Genomic DNA, 18,230 nt, shown 5'->3' on the forward strand with positions numbered 1-18,230 from the left:
GAAGAGGTGACACTTCAAAAAGAAATATACTCAGTACTGACTTGTGTAACTGTAACCCCTCTGTATATCATCTTTACAATAAGTAAACTTTAAGAAAATGAAAAAGAAAATTTTGCTGTGTTATTCTTAAATAGCATCATTTTTAGATCACTTTGGTCTCAGCCATTCCAACCATTTAGGCTGCAGGGAGATATCAGTTTTAAATCCCAAATGGTTAACATTAGCTGGATGAACTATTACATATAGTGGTTGAGTACAGTGGTTGAGTTACATATGAGTGGTTGAGAAATCTGAAAGCACCAGAATCTCACTAGGGTATTGTTTTCATTAGAGCCATTTGAACTAAATCAGGACATATTTCCAGTATAGTTCCCAGAAAAAATCAGCTTCTAAATCTGGAAAAGATCATTTTAGTTAGATACACCCTTATGCATAGATTTATTTTGAGGAGTTGAGCAATCTGAAAGCACCAGAATCTTGCTAGGTTACTGCTTTCATATAAGCTATTCAGGATCACTCTGAATTCAATAACCCAACACTGCCTATTTAGTCCCCAGGGAAATATTAGTAGAATGAACTTCTACATATAGACTCATTTCAAGAAGTTTAGCAATATAAAAGTACAAGAATCTTGCTTCATTACTTTTTCCCCCAGAATCATTGGGGCCTCTCTAAACTCACTCAGCAGGAACTGCTGATCTATTCCCCAGGAAATATCAGCTTTTAAATCCTAAAAGATTAATATTAGCTGAGTGAACACTTACACATAGATATTAGTTTGAGTCTTTGACCAATCTGAAAGTACTACAATCTCACTGGATTACTGATTTCATAAGCTATTTGAAATAACTTTGAACTAGATCAGCCAATTACATTATGGCCTCCAGGAAAATATTAGCTTATAAATAACAGTTAATGAAGAATGGATGGGGACTTACATACAGACTTAGCTCAAGAAGTTGAGCAATCTGAATCTCTCTGGGTTACTTTTGTCATCGGGGTCATGTGAGAGAATTTTGTACCCAAGTAGCTTAGACTTTGGGTTAGGGCACAAGGAAATTTCAGCTTCTATATACCAAATAATTAATTTTAGCTTAGTTTGATGATTAGACCATTTTGAAAGCAACAGAATCTCACTTGATTACTGATCTCATAAGAACCATCTAAAATTGTTTTGAACACTGTCAGCCAATATTGACTCTGGGAAAATATCAGCTTCTAAATCCCAAATGGTTAGTGTCAACTTGATGAACATTTATGTCTAGAATCAGTTTGAGGAGGTGAGCAACCTGAAAGAACCAGAATCTTGCTTGGTTACAGTTTTCATAAGAGCTGTTTGAACCACTCTGAACGAAATCAGCCTCTACTGTTGCTTTGGGCCCCACAGATATATTAATTTCTAAATCCCAAACAGGTTATGTCAGCAGAGTGAACTCTTACCTCTACACTTAGTTCAAGGAATTGGGCAATGAAAGTGACAAAAGTTCATAGGGTTATTTGTTAGAGAACATCATCTCAGGAACAATTTGAACTCAATTTGATACTACTCAGAGGACAGAGTCTCATGGACTTTTCTTCCTCTGGTTGGCTTTAAACTGCAATCCCCAGATCTCAGCCTCCTGATTAGCTAGGATGTTAGGCATGAGCCCCTGGTGCCTGGCTTTACCCACTTTTAACACAAAAGTACTGATAGGTTTAAGTACTAAGAAATATAAAGCACTGAAACATTTATATGTGGATAATAGAAAGTATTAACCAAGCAGGGTGTTGGTGGCTCTTGCCTATAATCCTAGATGCTCAGGAGGCTGAGATCTGAGGATTACAGTGTAGGCATACAAATCCTCAGGATCCATATTTCCAATGACCAAGTATAAAGCCAGAAGTGGAGATGTGGGTCAAGCAGTAGAGCATCAGCCTTAATTGGGAAAAAAAAATCCCAGCTAGAGGGAGGGGTCCTGAGTTAAAGCCCTACTATCAGCTCATACAACAAAATAAGCTGCAAAGTACTTTTCTCTGGAGTAAGGAATGAGGCCTTGAAGCCACCTCAGTAATCAGCAAGACCTGACCAATCTTGGACTCAAAGGTATAGATGTAGAAACTTGCTGCTAAGATTGCCTGGGGAAGCTACCCTGCTTACCCAGGGAGCTTACAGAAATGATTGTTCTAAGAGTCCTTTCCCACCTTGAGTCCTCAAGGCTTTCAGAGTTTGTTCCCGCCATGCTTCAGACAGGAAGAGACTCCAGTGTAAAGGCCTGTAGTGAGAACAACTTCAGCACAGAAAGCTGGCACTCTTTTTTCCTTTCAGATGTCACTTGTTTAGGGTCATGAACCAGTGGACTGGACAGTCATTGTTCCAAACAGATATAAGCCACAAACAAGAATTTATATGTCAATATGCCCATTTGGGCCCTTTAAAATACAAATAACAAATTCAGTATTGCTGGTAGAGAGGCAATGTATTTTGAAAAATGTACTTGTGAACAAAAAATCATACAGCATAAAACAATGTATATTACTAATAATGAAAAACTATTCCCTAGCCAAGAGCCCATGGCTCACACTTGTAACTCTAGCTACTCAGGAGGCTGAGATCAGAGGATCATGGTTCAAAGTCCGGGCAAGAAAGTCCGTAAGACTCTTTTCTCCAATAAACCACTAGAGAACCGGGGGTGGCACTGTGGCTACAGTGGCAGCATATTTGCCTTCAGCTGAAGAGCTGAGGGACAGTGTTCAGGCCCAGAGTTCAAGCCCCATGACCAGCAAAATAAATAAATAAATAAATAAATAAATAAATAAATAAATAAATACTATTCCCTAAAATAGTTAATATATGCAACAACATAAAATATTCCATTTCTCCCAGATGACAATGTAAAATATTTCTTTTGTCACAGCCCTTACCACTGACCCTTCTCTTCAAAATGTTGTCACACAAATTTTCCTTTATCACAATGGAAAGTTCTCACACAACAGAAATAATCAATCTGGATTTCAAACAAATTCTTGGTTATCAACTAACATTTATGGTCACATATTGCTTTCATGAATAAATTACAATATAAATTAAAATGTTTTGATTCAATTTTAGTGTGACTTAAACTAGAAGAGCTACTGAGGATTACTACATGGGTTTACTTTAAAAACTAAAAATATAAACCGTGGTTTGGTGGCTCACACTTGTAATCCTAGCTACTCTGGAGCTGAGATCTGAAGATTATGGTTTAAAGGCAGCCTATGCAGGAAGGTCCATGAGACACTTATTTCCAATTAAGCACATAAAAGCCAGAAGTGGTAGAGTGCAAGCCATGAGCAAAACCACTCAAGGACAGCACATAGGGCTTGAGTTCAAGCCCCAGTACAGGCACACACACACACACACACACACACACACACACACACAAAGTCAGACACCATTTGTTCATGCCTATCAATAAAGAGACTCAGGAGGTTGAGACCTGAGGATTACAATTCAAAGCCAGCCTGTGTAGGAAAGTCTGTCTGTGAGACTCTTAGAATCAATTAACTACCCAAAAGCCAGGAGATGGAGTTGTTGCTCAAGAGGTAGAGTTCTAACCTAGAGCAAAAAAGCAAAGAGACAGTGCTCTGGCCCTGAGTTCAAGCTTCAGTACTGCCTCCCCAAAGGGAAAAATAAAACTACAAACATAATTCTATCTACACTGACATACACCCAAAAGAAATCCAGCATAATCCTAAACATCCAAATGCATCACAAAAGTCACAATAGCTGAGGTTGGTAATTTGTCTAGACAACTGATCAAGAACAAGTGAGTGGATACAGCAATGTGTCATATTAACAAAACTATGAATCTGCAAACTTTTCTTAATTTGTCTTAATAATTAAAACATACTAAAATTGGAGAAACAATTCAAAGTCTACTTTAAATAATAATCATTCCAAAGAGGAGTCCAATAAACAAATGTTTGAAGTAAGGAATTCAATTCTGGATCTGGATGAGAAAGTCAGAAGTATGGTTGAAAAGTTCCATAGAGAAACTGATATTTTAGAAATAAGGGAGAGAGGAGTCTGGAGGAAGATGGCAGAGGAGAAGCTGGGGGCTAAACAAGCTCTCGTGGAGAAACCAGTTTTAGTGTTCCAGTGAAAAGTCCAAGGCTAGAGAGTCACATCAAGTGTGCCATCATAGTACAGAGTTTGACCAGAAAGGAATAATTCAGGCAGCTTGGTTAAGGAGACAGATTTGAGCACTCACCAGTGTCTGTGGAGGCGGCAGCCTCTGCTACAGCCACCATATCAACAGAGAGAACCCCAGAAAAAGGCCCCAGAGGTGGTGTGGGAGTGGATTCTACTCACCACCAGCAAGAACAGACAAGAAGAGGAAAGCTTCATACTGCTGACCACAGACACTCACAGATTGTGAATGGCCCAGAAACCAAGGGAAAGGCATGAGTACCCCACACGACATCCTCACTCCTTCTCACAGAGCAGTGTTGGGAAGGTAGCCCCTCCTCCACCACCAGAGAAGAACTCCACTTTTGATACTGACAAAGACTGGGCTAGAGCAGCTAGCACATAACTCAGGCCTTGGAAGAAGACAATAAGAGCCATTCAACAAATCAAAGGAACCTGACTTGCTTGGCTCAGCTCCTTTTCCCTTGGGGAAAGTTGCCTGTCCCAGGCAGAGAAAGCTCCACCCATGGAGGAGTGACTTTCTTCACTGGGTAAACAGAGACAGAGGTTTCCCCACCCCACTGCAGCACTGACAGCAGACCCAGCTGCTGGAGGGTGAAAGAAAAACAATTGGAAACTCAGTAAACATACATCCTGAGAATGGCTCCAGGCTGGGCTGTGTGTCTCAGGAGCTAGCCCCTCAGGGAAAAGCTACTGATTGCTGACAGGCCTCAACCCTACCCACAACCTAGCCCCATCACAGCAGCCATCTCCCTCTTTTGTGATACTTAAAGCAGATTGCCCTCCCACTGAAGCACCACCAGCAAGAAGAGGAAATCTTCATCCTGCTGGGAAGAGCCTGGGAAGAGGAGCATAAAGTCCCTGGTAAGGCAGAGCTTTGTTCTGCCTACTCAAACTGATTGAAGAAACCAATTAAGCCACAGGAAAACCAGACACCAGCAAACCAGAGACTTCAACGAGACTAGTTACAGGACATAGGGGTCACAAATCCATACCCACCCCCCTAAAAAAATTGAAGAACTCTTTTCTACTTATTTCTTAAAAACTTATTGTTTTTTTTTTTTTACAAAAATTGTATTCTAGGCAGGTGTGGTGGCTCATGCCTGTAATACCAGCTACTCAGGAGGCTGAGATCTGAGAGGATCATGGTTCAAAGCCAGCCCAGGCAGGAAAGTCCATTAGACTCTTATCTCCAATTAATCACTCAGAAAACTGGAAGTGGCATTGTGGCTCAAGAGGTAGAGCACTAGCCTTGAGGTAAAAAGCTGAGGGACAGCTCCCAGGCCCAGAGTTCAAGCCCCACAACCACCCCCCCCAAATCATTTTTTTCATCATTTTTATTTTGGGGAGGTTAAAAAATTCTTTTTACTCTTGTCCCTTTTGGTCTTTTTGCTTTTGTTTTTGTTTTTGCTTTACTTAATTGCTGTTCTGTTCATCCCCAGGTAATCTTCGATTATTAGACCTTATACTTCATTGTGTGCATACTTAATTCAGATAGCAATTACTCAATTCACAAACTCTCAGCCTTAACTCTTTTAATTGTAGTATTATTTCTTTATACATATATAATTTTTGTGTTTAATTTTAATTTTTTTATTTTCATTTTCCTTTTTCTTTATCTCTCTTCTCCTTTCCTTCTATCATTTTCCACTCTTTGAATTTATGTCTTGGTTATATCCCCTCTCTCCTTTTCCCTCCCCAAATTCCTCTAATCTTATTTTCTCCCCACAATTCTCCCTAAACCTATTCATTTCTGGTCTGTTGACTCCCTTGATTTTCTTAGTCCATTGATCCCTTGTTGTTTGTTGTTGAACTAGATTGTACCTGTACTCATTTTGACTGTGTCAACCAATCTGTGCAACTACAGGGCTCTGGCTGATGCTTGCCTTAAAATAGTGTTGTAGCATGGAATTGGTTTTGCTTTCATACACAAATGGGCAGAACAAGCTGAAGAAACACAAGAAAAAAGGAAAGTCCAGGTATCTCAACTCGCACCTATGATAATCAGGCAACAGAGCAGTTAATGAATAATCCAGAGGAGAGTTCCCAAAATGCTCAATAAACACAATTGGTAAACATGGTGAATGAAAAGACTGAAAGACTGCAAAGGATGCTGTGCGAGAATGACAGGGAAGTGCATGAGTGTGATGAAGCTAAACAAAGATTAATACAAAAATTTCATGAGCATAGGATGCTAATCAAATATTAATAGATGAATTGCATGCCAGGATGAGAATAAACAAAGATTAATAGAGGCATTCATGGAATTCACAAACAGAAAGCTGGAAGAACCCATGGAGGCCACAAAGGGAATGCTGAAACTATACCAATCAACTAAGGGATTTGAGAATGAACACTGAAAACCAAATTAAGGAGTTAAACAAGTCCATACAAGATCTAAAACAAAGCTCCAACAAAGAATTTGAAGCCTTCAAATCTGACCAATTTGAAGGAAGAAAATGAAAAACAAATTAGAAAGTCTTGACAGTAGGTTGGACCATGCAGAAGATCAAATCTCTGGGATTGAAGACAGCCTAGACATTATAGAGAAAGAACAGAGAAGTATTCAAGACAAATCCAAGAAATATGATAGATCTATTCAACATTTAGAAGACACCATCAGAAGGCCTAATTTAAGGCTAAGGTGTAGAGGAGGGCCTACAGACAGAAGTTAAAACTCTAGGAAATTTACTTAACAGGATCCTAGCAGAGAACTTTCCAAACATGCAAAAAGATAGGCCCATTCAGATACAAGAGCCTTTAGAACCCCAAATAGACCAGACCAGAAAGGACATCCCATCATCACATTGTAATCTGCACAGGATAGAGACCGAAGAAAGGATCATTAAAGCTGTGGGAGAAAAGATCAATCAACCATAGAAGGAAACTAATCAGAATAACTTCAGACTTCTCAGAAGAGACAATGAAAGCAAGAAGAGCCCAGAATGATGTATGCCACACCCTAAAGACAAACAACTATCAACCAACAACACTGTACCCAGCTAAACTCTCCTTCATAATACAAGGTCAAATAAAAACCTTTCACAGCAAAGAAAAATTGAAACAATATATCTCCACCAAACCATCCCTACCAAAGATACTTAACGATTCCTACACATAGAAAACCAATAGCATGAGAAAGGCCAAGAAACAGCCCTCAAACAGAGAATCCAAAAACCAATAGCATGAGAAAGGCCAAGAAACAGCCCTCAAACAGAGAATCCAAAAATCATAGGAAGAACCCAGTTGGCACAGCCCCCAAGAAGGTGCATAACATGGCAGGAACTACCAAACCCCTTTCAGTCCTCTCAATATTAACTCTCCAATTAGGTGACATAGGTTGTCTAGTTAGATGAAAAAGCAAGATCCTTCTATCTGCTGCCTTCAAGAGACACATCTTGCCTGCAAAAACATATTCTGAAAGTGAAAGGCTGGGATAAAATCTACCAAGCAAATGGCTCCCATAAATAAGTGGGAGTTACAATCCTAATATCAGATAAAATAGTCTTCATGTTAAAATTAGTGAGAAGAGATAAAGAAGGTCATTCCATACTAATTAATGGATCTCTCCTTTTAGAAGTTTATTACAATTCTAAATATCTATTCACCAAATAATGGAGCACCCAAATTTGTCCAAGAAACAGGACTTTCCCTAAAATCTCACATAGATCCAAGAAATTAATTGTTGGGGACTTCACACCACTATCCCCACTGGATAGATCAACCCAGAAAAAAACTCAATAGAGAAACCTCAGATCTAAACAACTGCATAGATTGACTAGACCTAATAGCCATGTACAGAATATTTCACCCAGCAGCATCAGAATACACAATCTTCTCAGCAGCACACAGAACATTTTCCAAAATAGACCACATTTTAGGTCACAAAGCAAATTTGTCCAAATTCAGAAACATGGAAATTGTGTTTTTCATTCTCTCAGATCACAAGGGAATAAAATTAGAATTCAACACCAGAAGCCATCATATTAAATCCTGTAACACACAGAGGCTGAACAACACACTGTTGAACCACCAGTGGGACATGGAAGAGATTAGAAAGATATTCAAGTATTCATGATACTTAACAACAATGAACACACAAATTACCACCTCCTCTGGGACACAGCAAAGGCAGTACTCAGAGGCAAGTTTATAGCTCTGAGTTCCTACATCAACAAATTGGAGACATCTGAAACCAGTAATTTAATGAGGCACCTGAAGCTCCTTGAAAAAGAGCAGCAAGCTAAACCCCAATCCAATAGACAGAAACAAATAATTAAAATTAAATCCAAATTAATGAATTAAGAGTCCAAAAAAACATAGAAAGAATCAACAAAACAAAGAGTTGGTTCTTCGAAATAATTATCAAAATTGATAGGCCCTTAGCAAATCTTATTATTAAAAGAGAACACACCCAAATAAACTCAGTGATGAGAATGGAAACTTACCACAGAAACAACCAAGATTCACAACTTTATAAAGAAATAACCAAACATTTGTGCTAATAAGTTTGAGAAGGAATAAATGGTCAAATTTCTAGCAAATATTGACATGCCCAAACTAACTTTTTTAAACTAACTTAACAGAACCATATTGAGCACTGTAATAGAAAAAGCAATGAGACCTCCTACCCAAGAAAAGTCCAGGACCCGATGGATTTACAGCTGAATTCTACAAGGCCTTCAAAGCAGAACTCACACCAATACTCCTCCAACTGTTCAATGAAATTGAAAGTGAAAGTTCACTACCAAACTCTTTCTAAGAAGCCATCATAAACCTCATCCCCAAACCAGGCAGGGACTCATCAAAGGAAGAGAACTATGGACGGACCAATTTCTTTGATGAACATCAATGCAAAACTTCTCAACAAAATTTTGGCCAGTTGACTGCAACAATTCATCCAAATAAATCATACACTACGATCAAACAGGATTCATTTCAGGGAAGCAAAACTGGTTCAATATATGCAAATCAATTAATATAATTCATCACATCGACAGGAGCAAGGATAAGAACCGCATCATTATCTCAATAGATGCAGAAAAAGCATTTGACAAGATCCAACACCCCTTTATGACAAAAGCTCTGGAAAAACTAGGAATCCATGGAACATTCCTCAATACAAAAAAGCTGTGTAGCTCTCTCCACTTCTTTTCAATTTAGTATTAGAATGCCTACCTAGAGCAATAAGACAAGATGCAAACATAAAAGGGATCCAAATAGGGAAAGATGAAATAAAACTCTCCATCTTTGCAGATGACATGATCTTGTATTTAAAGAACCCCATGGACTCCACTCCCAAGTTACTCAAGCTGATTCAAAACTTTGGCAAAGTAGCAGGGTATAAAAATTAACCCTCAAAAATCAATGGCTTTTCTGTAAGCCAATAACGAGAAGAGCACATCTGAAATCAGGAAAACAACTTCTTTTGTAATAGCCCCCCAAAAATAAAATACCTAGGAGTTAACTAAAAAAGTGAAGTACCACTATGATGAAAACTTTAATAACTTGAAAAGTGAAATTAAAGCAGAACTAAGGAAGTGGAAAAACCTCCCGTGCTCCTGGATTGGAAGGATTAACATCATAAAAATGGCAATACTGCCAAAGGCTATCTACAAATTCAATGTAATACCTATCAATATTTCAATGTCTTTCTTCAATGAAATAGAAGAAGCCCAAAAATTCATAGGGAACAATAAAAAATCCCAAATAGCAAAAACAATTCTTAGCAGAAAGAACAGTGCTGGAAGAATATCAATACCAAATTTCAAACTCTAATACAAATCCATAGTAATCAAAAGAGCTTGGTAGTGGCACAAGAACAGACCTGAAACCAATGGAATACAACTGAAGACCCAGAAATGAACCCATAGCCCTATAGCCACCTAATCTTGATAAGGGCGTTAAAAAAAAATAAAATGGAAAAATACAGCCTCATCAGTAAATGGTGCTGACAAACTTGGGTAAACACCTGTAGAAAATTAAAGCTAGATCCTTATATATCATACTGCACCAGAATCGACTCCAAATGGATCAAGAGTCTGGGGATAAGGTGAAGGAGAGAGAATATGGGGAGAGATAAGGCCTTTTTCTGGGTTTATAAAGGGGGCCAATAATACCTCAAGCCACGAGGGGTGGCCATCCATGAGGCATGCACTGCTTACGAAGGCAAAAGCCACGAGGTCTTTCAGGTGGCCAAAGAAAGCTCAGAAGGCTCCGTGCTCCTGATGGAGAAAGGTCTTGGAAGGAAGAGAAAAGTAGCAGAAAGGCTCCATGAGAAGTGGCAAGGAGGCTGGTGGCCCCTCAGGAGAGGTACCCAGTTACTCCTGGCACTCTTCCTCTCCTGCGTGTTGGCACCATATGGTAGGAAAATGGAGGAGAATGGAAAAGGAATAGGCTGGACTCCATCATCAACAGGTGAGGACTGTTTATTGAGGAACAGTGAGGGGCACTGACCTTCCTGCATGTTTGGAGGTTATGCCAGAGAGTAGGGGCAGGAGCTGGGTTTTTATATGAGCTCTGAGCAAAGAGGCAGAGGCTAATGAAAAAGCTACTAGGTCAAGGGACATGGGGCTTTTCAGTTGGGCCCACAATGGGATGTTTAGGTAGATTGATCTGTCAGCACATCAAACAAGTTCACACATACCTGGGATTTTGCCTGGCATCTCTAATGGGCCCAGGACAATCGGGTGGCGGTCAATCCTTCATATTTGGTACAGGAGCTGGGTTTTTATGTGAGGTTTGAGCAAGGAGGCAGAGGTTTGTGACTGTACCAAGGAGCCCTAGAGTTTCTCTTATTCCTTCCTGTAATGTTTTCAGGGTGTCTGCTTTGACTTCGAGGTCTTTGATCCATTTGATCTCCAGGCAGGAGGCTCTTTGCTGTTTGACCAACTCCACCCACCACCTAAAAGCCTTCAGGACAAGGTAACCAGCACGGTCTGTGGCAGAGGTGCCCCAACACAGACCCTGGGACTCCAGGAGTCCCTCCCTTCCTTCCTGTCTGTGGGATCTCCAGAGACTCCAAGAGTCTCTCCCATTGCTTGACCCCTTGACATCCTTTAATTAGGACCTTTGTGCATGCCCTCTCCTAATTATTGGGATCCATCCATTTGCCTTCCCAAAGTACCAGGGATGCCTGGAGCAGTGGGACAGGCTCCTAGTCCTACCAAACTTTCCAAATTGTCTCCCAGAGATACCCCATTGGCATGCCTGCGGTCTAATCTTAAGAGTCTAGGCTGACTGATTTACAGTCCAAAAAAAAAAAAAAAAACACCTGACTTGTTTGTCCACTGAAATCTGTTCTCACTACAATGGCCTACATTTGGAACCTTCAGTTTTATTCTTACTGATTTAAACAATTCTCCAACGAAATGGTGAGTAGTCTGAGGTCCCCTGAACCTAAGCCTTTCTCTGACCTCCACTCCAGAGACCACCCCCTCTGCTCGTCCTGTTCTGTCCACCAAAACCTTCTCTCACATCCACTCCAGGGGTCCCCCTCCCCGTCCTCCTGCCTTGCTCACCAAGCCCTTCTCTTCCATGAGCCTCCCTATCATTTCCTCTAGAAAAGTAACTCATCTTGTAGCAGCTCATTCTGTCTCTCACCCCTTTTTTTCTTTCTCTCTCACTCCCCCTCCCTTTCTCTCCCTCTCTCTTCGATGACCTCCAGCACCAAAGATCCTTTTCTCCTTCCTTGCTCTTCTAACTACACTCTTGCTATTTTCAGTTGGTCCAGATTCTCTAGACTAAAACTGTCTCTGATTCAAGCAAACTCCTTCTACTGACCTCTGTCCTGGTGCCTGCCTGCTTGTGTAGCTGACACAAGGTGGGGGTGGGCATAGGCCTCCAAAGGTAAAACAAGCTAATGGCCCCTCTTGAACTCCCTCTAAACAAATCCCTCAAAACCTACACATTACTCAACCCCCTTCTATAGCTAATACATAGCTAATACACCTTATTCCCTTCCAGACCCTAAATGAAGGGGCCTCTCTTTCGTTAATCTGTCACTGACAGTGGCTGGCTGGCAAACACACCAAGGCCAACCTCTCTCTTTACTGCTCTCTCCCTTTCCTACACAAATAAAAACAAACTAGTACTTTTTCTCTTTGGGACTCAGACAATAATCCAATCAATCCTTTTTCTCTTTCCTGAGTCTACTCATCCAAAATCTGGATTCTTAATTTCTCTTGTAGGAGACTGCAGAAGAGAAATCCCTCCCTCTCACCTCTTCCAATAACTCTAACCAATCACTCAACATTCACTTTTCAGTACCTTCATTATGTCATATCCTTCCTTTAAATGTCTTCAGGTTAAAAGTGCTACTTCTTCTTCCCCTTACAAACCTGTTCAGCCACCCCCTCCCTCATTTCTCTCTACAGGCCCTGGAAGCTGACATCTAGGAAAAGACAAAGGCCACATGATGGGTTTTTCCACAACCTCCACTCTTCCACCAACCTTACTCCTCTTCACTCATCTAGGTGTTAAAACATTCAATTCATATACTAATGTGCCTCATCACCAGAACTGATTTAAAGGTTCTCTGCTCTTATTAATGTTTGTTTAAGCATGTAAATTCTGTTAAATTCTGTTAGTCAAAATTTGCCTTGTATTTTGTTTGGTATTGACTACTTTTCCAACATTGACCACGTGTTTTTATCATATTGGGCAAAACAATATCACTTTGCCACTGGAATTCGAAAAAACTTAAAGCCAATTTTCATTTTTTTTTAACCTAAGCATGCCTTAAAACTTTTGTTTAAATGTGTGTGTGTGTGAACATGTTCAATTTAATCTCCTTGTAATACACTAAAAACTGTGTAAAAGGTATGTTCTTCTATTTCTTTTTTTGTGTGTGTACAGAGGAGTTACAATTACATGGGCAAGATAACGAGTACGTTTCTTATCAAGCATTGTTGCCTCCTCTTTGTTTCCCCTTCCCATCCCTTCCCATACTCCTCCCCTCCCCCCATCGGTCTTCCCCCCACCCACCATCTTCTATTTGTTGTTACTGATATTTCCTGAATTTCGTGTTGAAGAAGTTAATTATCAAATGTGCTCTTAAAAGGAAACATCTTTATCAAGGGTAGTAGTAAAAGTAATGAGACCCACCTCAGCTCCTAGCCAGCCGTGATGAAAGACACCAATAAGGAGATAAAAATTGTCTTAAAATGTTTGTTCCACATATTTGTTTCTGTCCCCAGAATGTTCGAGTATGTAACAGATGGTATGAGTATGCCTTAAAAGACAGAGCTTATGAGTAAAGTTTTCGGTATGTAATTGTTGCTGTGATTTACATTAAAACCAGCATGTCACTCTCTATGTCCATCTAAAGTCAAGTGTCTTTAACCAGTCAGTGTAAAAATCTGTCAGCAACCCAGCAGGAGATGAGACAATCCATTTGAGGGGCTTGGTCTATCCCAGATTCTGCCTGGACCATCCTGCCTACCTCCATATGGTAAAAGTAGACTGACTACTGCCTGACTCCATCACACAGAGCTGATTCCTTGTGAAAGACTGCTTTAGATTTACAAAAACTAAGACTTTTGTGGGATACACTCTGCAAACCTTGCCCAGCCTGACTTTAAAAAGTTGGCTATATTGTTAGGCTATTGAAACAGGTGTAGGCCAGGAGAGCCTTTTGTGAACTTTGGTTATCATATTTTCCAGGTAACCAAGCTGTACTATATCTATGCTAAAAGTCTCATCACATCTAGTGAATTGTCACTGTAGAGTTCTGGCAAGTATTTGTTGGTCAATTCTTAATGGGTTGCAGGTAAGTTCTACTTGTTCCCATTGATCTCCTTGTGCTTTAATCGAAAATAAAGAGTGTTTTTTGTTGTATTTTTTGGCCGTTCAAAGCCAACTTGGGCAGAAAAATCCCTCTGAGACTCTATCTCCCAACTAACCAACAAAGAACCAGGCTGAAAGCATGCCTCCAAAATTAACCAGCCAAATGCTAAAAATGGCACAGTGACTAAAGTGGTAGCACACTAGCCTCAAGCAGAAGTGCTCAGGGAAAGTGCCCAGGCCATGAATTCAAGGCCCGTAAATGCCAACTGGGACAAGTTATCCCACCCACAAGCACCTAGACACCCAGGACAAGGTGGAAAGAGTAAGAGAAGATGATGTCACATCAGCCACTTTGTGCCTTCCTTTTCAAAATTAACCAGAGCCAGGAGGTCAATAGAAATAAGTTGGGAAGCTTGTCCATCAAATGTCCATATCTGTCTAACTTCTAACTGAACAGGAATTTACATTCTTGCCTTGTTACCTGCTATTTATAGGAAATGATCAAGGTTTCTCACCAGACCCTTAACTACTCCAATCCAACCCTAGCTTCTGACTGGTTGTGGTCTCATGCTCCAAAATGGACTTCTCTGGCTTGTGCCCAGGATGTGTTCCCCTGTGTCATTCATATCAACCAGTCCTGCCATCTTGTCAGCCTTTTGCCTGATCTCAGCTTTTTCAAGTTTCTCTCTACCAGGATAACAGCCCTCATTCAGGACCTGGGAGCAAGTCAAGGCCATCCTATTACTGCAGGAAACCAGAAGCCTCGCTTATGCTGCCCTACCCAGTGCAGACCTGGAACCTGAAGACCCCAGACCCAGTGACTCCTCAATACCCCCATGCCAGCAGGAAGTAGCCAGAAAAGACCACATCGTCCCTTCACCTTTTATACTCCTTCAAGGTTCCAAATGATGGGAATCTGCTTTGTTCTCATAACTCTATGTTACTCGCCTCAGCCCAATTTTTTTTATGTATCCAAAGATCTTATATGAAGGAATTGCCTCTCTCCTCTTGGCCCAATCATTTTATGTATCTAAAGATTCTTTTATATTCCATGAAGGGTGGACTCCCACCCTATTGTCCCAGGCCCATACAGACACCAGGCAAAATCCCAGGTATGTGTGAACTTGTTTGATGTGCTGGCAGGGCAATTCACCTAAGCCCACCTGTAAACATCCTATTGTGGGCCCAACTGAAAGCCCCTACCTCCCTTGACCTGGTGGCTTTTTCATTAACCTCTGTTTCCTTGCTCAGATCTCATATAAAATCCCAGCTCTTGTCCCAACTCTGGCACAACCTCCAAGCCTGCAGAAAGCCTGTGCCCCTCGCTGTTCCTCAATAAACAGTCCTCATCTGTTGATGATCGAGTCTGGCCTATTCGTTTTCCATTCTCCTCCATTTTCCTAACAGACATACTAGCAAGACCAATAGAAAGCCCACAGATTGGGAGAAGATCTTCACTAGCTATATATCAGATAAGGGTCTCATATCTAAAATATATTTAGAACTCAAAAAATTAAATCCCCCAACAACAAATCTTCAAAGAAACAACCGCCTGATTAATAAGTGGGATAAGCCTTAAAGAGAGTCTTCTCTGAAGAGGAAATAAGAATGGACAATAGACACAAGAAGAAATGCTGAACTTCTCTAGCCATAAAAGAAATGCAAATCAAAACATCATTGAGGTTCCATCTCACCCCAGTTAAAATGCTATAATCAAGAAATCTCCCAACAACAGATGCTGGAGGGGATGTGACCAAAAGGGAACCCTACTGCATTGTTGGTGGGAATGTAAACTTGTTCAACCACTTTGGAAAGCAATATGGAGGTTTCTCAAAAGACTCCACATAGAGCTCCCCTATGACCCAGCAATCCCACTTTGGGGCATTTACCCAAATGATCACAAACAAGGCCATACTAAAGTTACCAGCACAACTATGTTTATTGAAGCATTATTCTCCATAGATAAGATATGGAACCAACCCAGATGCCCCTCAGTAGATGAATGGATCAAGAACATGTGATATAGATAGATACACACACATATGTATATATATATATATATATATGTATATATGTATACACACACACACACACATACACACACATTCTTCCATGAGGAAGAATGACGGCGTCCTATTTGTTAGGAAATGGAAAGCTTGGAAAAAATGATATTAAGTGAAGTAAGCCAGGCCCAAAGAAACATAGGTCCCATGGTTTCCCTTATTTGCAATAACTAGTATATGTCTAGGACAAGCAGAAAAGGTCAGCTATGTACATATGACCATATAAGATGGTGCTAAGTGAAATGAACCCCAAAATAGGACACAAGAGGTTTTCTTTCTTGATGTTATTTTTAATGTACTTACAATGTACTTTGTGATATTTTTTTGTTTCTTTTGTATGTTCTTCCCCCATATTATAACCCATTTTCACTGTATTTGATTCTAGTGTCCTGCATCTTGTATATACATATTTTCTAATTTGGGGAGGGGAAGGGAAATAACAAAATACTGAAATAAGGATACAGATTGAGCCATTGTAACAATGAGAAGTACAAGACACCATGTTACAAACAAACTTTACAACTTCTGGGGGGGGGAGGAGTTGGGGAGGTGGGGAGAGAAGAGATGGTAGAGGAAAAACAAAGAAGGGGGTAACAATGCTTGATAGGAAATGTACTCATTACCTTACTCATGTAACTGTATCCCCTCTGTATAGTATCTTTACATTAAAAACATATAAAAATATGTCTAAACATGGAAGAGAAAACTATTGGAGATCAGGCAATTTTCCTAAAATATTAGCCCACAAATACAAATTGTGCCAGACAAATGTGGGGAGTATTTTTGTAACAAATACCCATCTGCTCCCAGAATTCTGTAAGCTATATGAGAAAGAAACTCACAAAAAAATAGACATGGGGCATTTGCAAAAAGCAGATGTGTGAATTGAAATCTACAACTAGGTAAGAACACATTAAAATTGACATAATCACAGCACAAAAAATGTAAGTGATGTATATTAAAGCATAATGGTCTGCTGGCAGGAATTTAGGATTTGTAGAATTCCCAAAGAGCAGTTGAGAAACAAAAAGAAATCTAGAATAGTAGATCATTGACCCACACTGGGAATAATAAGGTTAAGTATAAGTTGGAAGAAACAAAATGCCCAGAATAAATTCAAATGAGGAACTTGTAGGGACTACTGTATAACACAACTAGGAAAACAAGCAGAAAGTTATTTATTCATTAAAATAATTCTCAAAATATACCTATGTTGTGGCTGGAATAATATTATATACTTGTATCAGACACACTGTGCATTATAGAAAATACTTCTGTTAGATCCTACAAAGGCTTATTTCTCCCAAAATGTGTTCTATCCCTAAACCTATGCAGGGAATTTCTGTCTGGCCTTAACAAGAGGATGTAGCATGGAGGGGCAAAGATCAGCCTGGAAGCCCTCTGCTAGAGGCCAAGATGGAGAAGACCTCGACAGTTACCATAACCTTCCTCTTGTTGATGTAGTAGACAGGCAGGAAGGTGAGCCAGACCCTGCAAAACACCAGCATGCTGAAGGTCAGGAAGTTGGCCTCTTTGAAGGCGTTAGGCAGGTTCCTGGCCAAGAAAACCACAGTGAAGCTTGCCAGGGCCAAGGAGCTCAGGTACCCCAGGACACAGCAGAAGGCAGTGAAGGCGCCCTTGTTGCACAGGACGATGATGTGGCCAAGTTCGGAGTATGCATCTGTGTCCACCAAGGCAGGTGAAGCTCTTAGCCAGAGGCCACAGAGAGTCACCTGGAGGAGGGTGCAGATGGGGTTGATAAGGTTAGTTGCCCAGGACACCAAGCAACTGCCTCATCCTTCTCCCAGAGCAAGTGACCCTGAAGGCTAGAAACACGGTCACAGTATTGGCCAAGACAGTGGAAATGGCCACAGTGAACACCACTGAGAATATGGCCTGCTGGAGGATGCAGATGGTTGGATTGGGATGTTCAATGAAGAGCAAGGAGCAGAGGAAACAGCAGAGGAGGGAGCTGAGCAGGACATAGCTGAGAGCTTGGTTATTAGCCTTGACAATGGGGGGGTGTGTCTTGGTGCTTGACAAAGACCACAAGAACAGCAGCCGTGAGTGCTGAGCAGCAGAGTGCCAGGCAGGCCAGTGACATGCCCAAGGGTCTTCATAAGCCAGGAAGCTCTCTGTTTTCGGCAGGCAGTGTTTCTTCTCTGTGTTGGCATACTGATGATCTGGACACTGCACACACTGCTCCATGTCTA

At 40.6% G+C, this 18,230-nt stretch overlaps 1 long non-coding RNA gene and 1 pseudogene across 3 annotated transcripts in view; one reads left to right on the top strand and one right to left on the bottom strand.

Annotated features, from left to right (window-relative positions):
• The window catches only part of LOC138825973 (uncharacterized), a 37,878-nt gene extending 24,451 nt beyond the window's left edge, over window positions 1-13,427 (top strand). For all 3 annotated transcript variants that reach the window (XR_011371538.1, XR_011371539.1, XR_011371540.1), the window contains 2 exons: window positions 10,988-11,092; window positions 12,544-13,427. This is a non-coding gene — a long non-coding RNA (uncharacterized lncRNA). The remainder of the gene's footprint in view (window positions 1-10,987; window positions 11,093-12,543) is intronic.
• A 3,874-nt stretch (window positions 13,428-17,301) lies between these two features.
• Window positions 17,302-18,225, bottom strand: LOC138825832 (vomeronasal type-2 receptor 116-like; annotated as a pseudogene).
• Between the last annotated feature and the right edge of the window lie 5 nt (window positions 18,226-18,230).

Source organism: Dipodomys merriami, unplaced genomic scaffold (genome assembly GCF_024711535.1).
Source record: "Dipodomys merriami isolate MVZ:Mamm:240054 unplaced genomic scaffold, mDipMer1.0.p SCAF_14, whole genome shotgun sequence".
NCBI lineage: Eukaryota > Metazoa > Chordata > Mammalia > Rodentia > Heteromyidae > Dipodomys > Dipodomys merriami.